The sequence below is a fragment of the Carlito syrichta genome, unplaced genomic scaffold (assembly GCF_000164805.1).
Source record: "Carlito syrichta isolate Samal-C Ts95f unplaced genomic scaffold, Tarsius_syrichta-2.0.1 Scaffold302293, whole genome shotgun sequence".
Taxonomy (NCBI): domain Eukaryota; kingdom Metazoa; phylum Chordata; class Mammalia; order Primates; family Tarsiidae; genus Carlito; species Carlito syrichta.
This window is the reverse complement of record NW_007246389.1, coordinates 209,927-216,776: the sequence shown is the minus strand read 5'-3', so window position 1 is coordinate 216,776 and position 6,850 is coordinate 209,927. Positions and strand designations below refer to the sequence as shown.

General features: G+C 42.9%; 1 protein-coding gene across 1 annotated transcript in view; it reads right to left on the bottom strand.

Annotated features, from left to right (window-relative positions):
- Window positions 1–5,856, bottom strand: part of LOC103258565 (ropporin-1) — a 39,478-nt gene extending 33,622 nt beyond the window's left edge. The window contains exon 1 of the mRNA XM_008056233.1: window positions 5,784–5,856. The gene's annotated coding sequence lies outside the window, so the exon portion shown is untranslated. The remainder of the gene's footprint in view (window positions 1–5,783) is intronic.
- Window positions 5,857–6,850: the final 994 nt, after the last annotated feature.

Below are 6,850 nucleotides of genomic sequence, written 5' to 3'. Positions count from 1 at the left end.
TTCCACTATTAAGACTATAACATAAATTAGTATTTTCAAGAGAGTTCGGTGAGATGACAGATGCTAGTTGTGTGTGTGTGTGCGTGTGTATATCTCAGTTAATTTTACATGCAAATTTAAACAATGGTATTAAATCTTTTCCCCTATTTTAAAATTTTTCCATTGCTTTGCTGTAATAGAGTTTATTTTCCAGAGGAAAATGAGTAGAAAGTATGGAGATTCCATGTACTGCTTGCCTCCACACTGCCTTCCCCATTATCAACATCCTGAAGACAGACATTAATTTAAGAAAAGATTCAGCCGGGCTCAGTGGCTCAGCCTGTAATCCGGCGCCTTGGGAGGCTGAGGTGAGTGGATGGCCTGAGACCATGGGTTTGAGACCCGCCTGGGCAACTTGGCGAGACCTCATCTATACAATAAATCAAAAATTAGCCTGTAGCTGCAGGCCGCGCCGCGCCCCGCCTGCCCTCCCCCAAGCCACCACCTCCTGCCGCGAGTTCCCAGGCTTCCACTGGGGCATTGATGGGAGACTAAAAACTGCTTCTGGTTTTGCTTGTGGTTGAAGTCCCAGATGGCCTGACGGGTTAAGGATGGGGAAGGGGCATTAGGTCACCCGAGGTAATGTGTAGCAATTCACAGTGGGCTTTTTTAGGTTAGAACAAAGTGGGGCTTAAAATGATCTTTTGGCTCGTGGAAAGTGGGCAGGTGAGGGGAAACCTTTGGGGATAATTGTAACAAACACTTCTTGGAGTGTGTGTGTGTGTGTGTGTGTGTGTGTGTGTGTGCGCGCGCGCGCGCACACACAATTCCCACAAAGAATTGCTCTAAGTGCATTACGCATAAGAACTAACTTTATCCTTATAGTCACCCCACGAGGCAAGTACGTTACTGTTTTACAGACGAAACTGAGCACAGGTTAAATAATTTGCCCAAGATGACAGTCAGCAAGTGATAGAGTCAGGATTTGAACCCAATTTGCTGGTTCCAGATTCCTCACTCTTAACCTCTATAATGCCAAGAAAGGGGATGGCACTGGAGTGGATAGGAATAGAAGCCAAAATGTCTGGGGACAACAGGGAAAGATAGAAAATATTTACTGTGTAGAATGTGATCACTATGCTTTTACAATCACAATGGCATCTCAAAGTCTCTCTGAAGGTAGATATCACCTACATTTTAGAAATAAGAAACAGACTGTCTGTGGTCAAACAGTTCATGGAAGGGCCCAATTTGGCTTTAAGTCTTCTGATTTCATGACTTCTTTTTTAGGCACCCAGAGAGGCAAGAAAATCCCCATCTTTCTCTGCTATGCCCCTAGTCACTTCACACCCATTTTTAAGGTGCTCATTGCATCATTCACTCCTTCAGTCCATTAAAGCAGTTGTGTGTGTATTAGTCTACAACAATGAGTTCGTTCACCCAGGGCCTTCACAGTTTTCTCTAGTTGTGAGGTGAAAGTCACTGTCTCTCCCTAAAGCAATTTCAAGCATCAGTGAGCAAGTGGGGGAACAGGATTTTGGTTTATGTATGCAGAGGGCTTTTCACAGCCTGCTGTTATCCATTTGTAAAGAGCCTACTCTGCTGGCATTTGTCAAAATCCTGCAGGTTTTTGCATACCTGGAGAATCCTGGATGATATGGGGATGACCACTGTTCCATGGGCAAGATCTAGATATGAAAAGGCCTAATCACTGGCCACTGCCTGCCTTCCTGTGGTCTTTGTGGAGGGACTGCCAATATCAGCATAGGCACAAACAAGGTGTGCCTTAGGATGGGAGAGAGAAACTGGAGACTTGAGGGCTGCAGGTGCAGCTTCCAGGATAACAAGAATGTTCTGGCCACTAGGGTCTGTTCTGTGCATGCACATGGGAAGAAGGTGTGCTAGACTCTTCTTGCTTTCATGTAGAGTAAATAATACAGACAAGAATGAATAATATGATCTTTGTGCAGAAGAAAATATTTTTCAGGTAAAGCAGTAGCAGCTGGAGATAGAAGGTGAAAAAATGGAAATTTAGCATGGCAGGTTAAATATAAGAGAGGAATTTCTTTTAAATTTTTTTTATTTTAAAGATATGGGGTACAATTCAGGGTTAGGTATATTCATTATGCAGGTACCCCTGTTGATGGGGTGTGTCCCCCCTCCTGGCAGTTTCCCAAGAGAGGAATTTCATGATACTGTCTGATTCAGGTGGTTTGATGTCTGTAAGAAGCCAGGTTGGGAGGCAGAGGTGAGATTATCCTTGATCTATCAGACAATAAATATAACACGATATAGTGAAGAGAATACAGTTTTACAAGAAAGTGATAATAACACAATTTAGGAAAGTTGCTTCCTTCTTAGGGAGAGGCAGGGGTAGGGGAGGGAGGAACACAGATGTGATTGGCGGTGGTCTAGTTCTTGCAGTGGGTGGTAAGTTCATGGATGCTTATTAGTTTCAGAACTTACATGGACTTTTAAAATCTATTTAAAATATTGCATTGAGAATCTTTTTAAGTAAACCCATTAACTAGGTCACACTGTTCCCTTCTATTTTCTTGTGTGATTGACAATTGGCTCTGTCCTCCCTTATTTCATTTACCCCTTTCTTCTAGGTCATTCCCACCAACAAACATGCTCTGATTTCTCCCGTCATAGTCCTCTCCAGCTCGGACTGCATTTCTCTGCTTCCCTTTATTGCACATTTCTTTAAAAGAATTGCCCATACCTCTAATTTCTTCTCTCTCTTTCTCTCTCTCTCTCGGAGTCAGAGTCTCACTTTGTCACCCAGGCTGGAGTGCAGTGGCATACTCATGGATCACTTGGAGCCTTGACCTCTTGGGCTCAGGTGGTCTTTCTGCCTCAACCTCCCAAGTAGCTGAGACTACAGGCATGCATCACCATGCCTGGCTAATTAAAAATTTTTTTTTATTTGCAGAAATGGTCTCACTATGTTGCCTAGGCAGGTCTTGAACTCCCGGGCTCACGCAATCCCACTGCCTTGGCCTCCCAATGTGCTGGGATTACAAGCGTGAGTTACCACTCTCAGCCTTCCCAATCTCTCTTGAATTATACTTTCATCTCCATCACTCCACTTGTCAAGATTTCCAATGACATGTTGCTAAATCCAAGGCCATTTCTCAGCCTCAGCTCAACCTATTAGCAGCATTTGACCATGTTGATCATTCTCTTGTCCTTGAAATACTTTCTTTCCTTGGCTTCCAGGACACCACATCCTTGGTTTCTCGCCATCTTCATGGGCTATTTTTCTCAGTCTCTTTTGCTGGTTCTTCTTCCTCTCCCTGATACCTTAACCTTAGTGTGCCCCAAGATTTACCCTCAGACTTTTCTATCTACACTCACTTCCTTTTTGATATCATCCGGTCTCGTGTTCTGGATACTGGATTCATGTCTCCAGCCCTAATCCTTCCCTAAACGCTACATAAAAACATCTAACTGCCTAGTCAGTGGCATCGCTGAATACCTAATAGGCTTCTCAAACCTAATACATCCCAACTTCACCCCCAATCCCTCTCCAAACCAGCTCCCCTAGTCTTCCTTATAGTAGCAAATGTCAATTGTAACTTCAAGTTGCTCAGGCGAAAAACCTTGACATTATTCGTGGCTTTGTTTTCTTTCACAGTGTACATCCAGTCAGAGCAAATGCTGTTGGCTCTATCTTCAAAAGACATCAGAATCCAATCACTTCTCTTCACCTTCATTACCTTGGTCTGAGCAAACCTCATCTCTCACCTGGACCACTACCACAGTTTCCTAACCCATCTCCCAGTTTCCACCTTTACCCTCCTATGGCCTATTCTCAACAGAACTGCCAGAGCAGTCCTTTGAAAACCCAAGACTGATTATGTCATTCCTCTATTTAGAACCCTTGGTGGCTCATGCTTGTAATTCCAGCTCTTGAAGTCAGAGTCAAAGTAACCCATATGCCCTTGAACTCTCTGAACACATTATTTTCTCCTTTCCTCCTTCCTTTATCCCCTTCAGCCACACTGGTCATCTTATTATTTCTCAGAAAGGCCAGGCCCACTCCTGCCTCAAGATCTTTGCACTTGCACTTCCTCTGTCTGGAACAGGATTTGCTCAGATATCCTCATAGTTTACTTCTCAGCACCTTCAGGGGTATGTCCAAATGTCACCTTCTAAGGGAGTCTTCTCTGACCCTTCTATTTAAAATTGGACACCATTATCTCTTCCAACTCCTCCCTTGCTTTACTAGCACCACATACTATATATTTCTTAAGTTTTTGTTTTATTAATTTTGTCTATATTCTAGAGTGCATGGGATTTTGTGTGCTTTATTCACTGCTGTATTTCTGGAGCCTAGAACAGGACTGTGCATATAATGGGCACCTTAAATATTTACTGAATAAAATCCTCCCTTTTTTGTCTCCTTCACCTGTCTTCCCTTCCTTCCTCCTTTCAAAAGGCTCTTCTAAAGAATGATAATTTTAAAAAAACAAAAGAACAATAATTCAGTGTCCATTCAGCTTTGCAAGTTCAGTACCTTAGGGGTTAAAGTTGTGTTTGGCCAAGTAATGATGTTTGGCACTAGAGGGTAGGTAGGAATTCTGACTGACCTTAGTGCCACTATCATCTCAGTCTTGTTATAAATATCAACTGTCCCACACTAGCTATGAGCCCAGAAAGTAAGTTCTCCCTACCCAGTGTGGTTTATATTGTGGTTCACTTTCCCCAGATCTTAAGTGTGTCACTTCAGGGGAGGAAACCAGAGCGATCTCTTCCTACCTGCTGTTTGGATCATGGTGAGGCTGGGACTGAGTAATGGTGATAGGTGCACCATAGTCAGGGCTTTGACTCAGGCTTGGCACAATTCTGGAATTTAGCTGTGGGTGTGTGTTTGTTAGTCTCCTTTCAAAGCAAATCCACCCTGTGTACATAAACTCCCTTCACATATGCATTAGTGTTATTTTGCTGAATATCAAATTACCACAAAGTTAGCAGCTTAAAACAACACAGATTTATGATCTCAATTTCCATGGGTCAGGAGTCTGGGTAAAGACTGACCAGGTCCTCTGTTAAGAGTCTTGCCAGGCTGAAGTTCAAGCATTGATTGGGGTTGTGATTTCATAAGAGATTCTTTCAGGCTCATTGGTTGTTGGCAGAATTCAATTCCTTGAGGTTTTAGGACTGAAGTCATTGTTTCCTTGCTGGCTATTGGCCAGAAATTGTTCTCAGCTCCTAAAAAAGCCTAGATATATAGTCCTCTCATGGCAGTTTACAACATGTCTGTTTGCTTTCTTCCAGGTCAGCAGAGGCATCTGCTGTTGCTTCTTGTTTGTTTTAAAGCTTTGCCTAATTAGGTCAGGCCCAGTCAGGATCATTTCCCTCTTGATTAATTCCAAGTCAACCGATTAGGGACCTTAATTACATCTGAAATGTCCCTTTTGCCACATAATGTTAATCATGGATGTGATATTCCATCATATGGGATATTGCTCTAATAGAAGAGATTATACCAGGTGGGAACCTTGGATGCCATTTTATAATCCTGCCTACTGCAATATTCCTCTTTGTGAGGGAAAATGACAAGAAGACCTATTATTTTTCTTCAGTTAGAACCACTGAGATGAGCATAGCTTCCTTTTGTGGTTCTAGATCTTCTCTTCCTGCTACCTCTGTGTATAGCCTTTTCTTCACAACCCTAGGAGAGCAATACCTTCTAAGAACAAACCATTTTTTCCACATAAGTGAAAGTATCACCTAATCAAATTCTACTTCAAGGACTTAAGTGATTTAAAAAAAAAAAAAAAGGAAAGAACACTTACCACTGTGTGAACAAGTCTCCTTCTTTCTTGATACTTATGTCTTCTGTGACTGCTTTGATTCTCCTCAGGACTCCCCAACCTGTATGTCACCTATACATGCATTAAAAAAAAGGTGGTCACTTAGGAAAGACATTGCCCCTTGGCCATATGGCCTGGCAATTTGGGCAGGAGCTGAACTTCAGCCCACTCTCACCCCTCAGAAAACTGCCTGGTTTTCCTGCCTCCGGAGACTTCTATTTCTATTTCACATTATTCATCTTCTAAATATGCACAATACTCCCTTCCTCCCCTCCACCAAAAAAAAAAAAAGAGAGAGAGAGAGAGAGAGAGTGAGAGAAAAGAAAACCTCAGTTCTTGGTTTTAACTACCTTCCCCTCATGAGAACTCCTATCCTCCGATGGATAGAAGTTCACCAGCTGTCTTTCTGTGTGGATGACTTAAATCTACATCTCCAGTCCCAGCCTTCCCCTTTACCTCAGTCCCTTGTCTAAATCTCTGTCCTGGGCTTCATTTAAACAAGTTTACAAATGGCACATTATCTTCCTCAAGGCCAGCCTCAGATATTTCTAGTATTGTCATGGAGACATGTTCCTGCCTGTTATACCACTACAAACCTAAGAATCACCCTCAACCATGCCCCCTGGCTCTCCTCACACAGCCCATCTGCTCCTCACCTACAGGCTCTGTGCCTATGTCCATTTCTTGCCCATCTCACTGCTCCACACTGATCTAAGCCCTTAGCATCTCATGTCTTCACTGTGTTTCAACAGTTTTCCGATCATGATCTCCTTCTTTTCCTCTCCCAGTGGTTCTCAGCTTGGAACAGTTTTGCATCCTCAGGAGACACTTCACAATGTCTGGTGACATTTTTGGTTATCACAACTGGGAGTGGCCTAGAGAGGCCAGAGATGCTGCAAGACATCCTACAAAGTTTAGGACAGTCCCCAAAACAAAGAATTTCCCATCCAATATGTCAGTTATGCTGAGATTAAGAAGCCCTAATCTACGCCTATTCCTCCAAGTCTCCTGAATGTTACAGCCTGACTCTTCTTTTTTTTTTTTTTTTT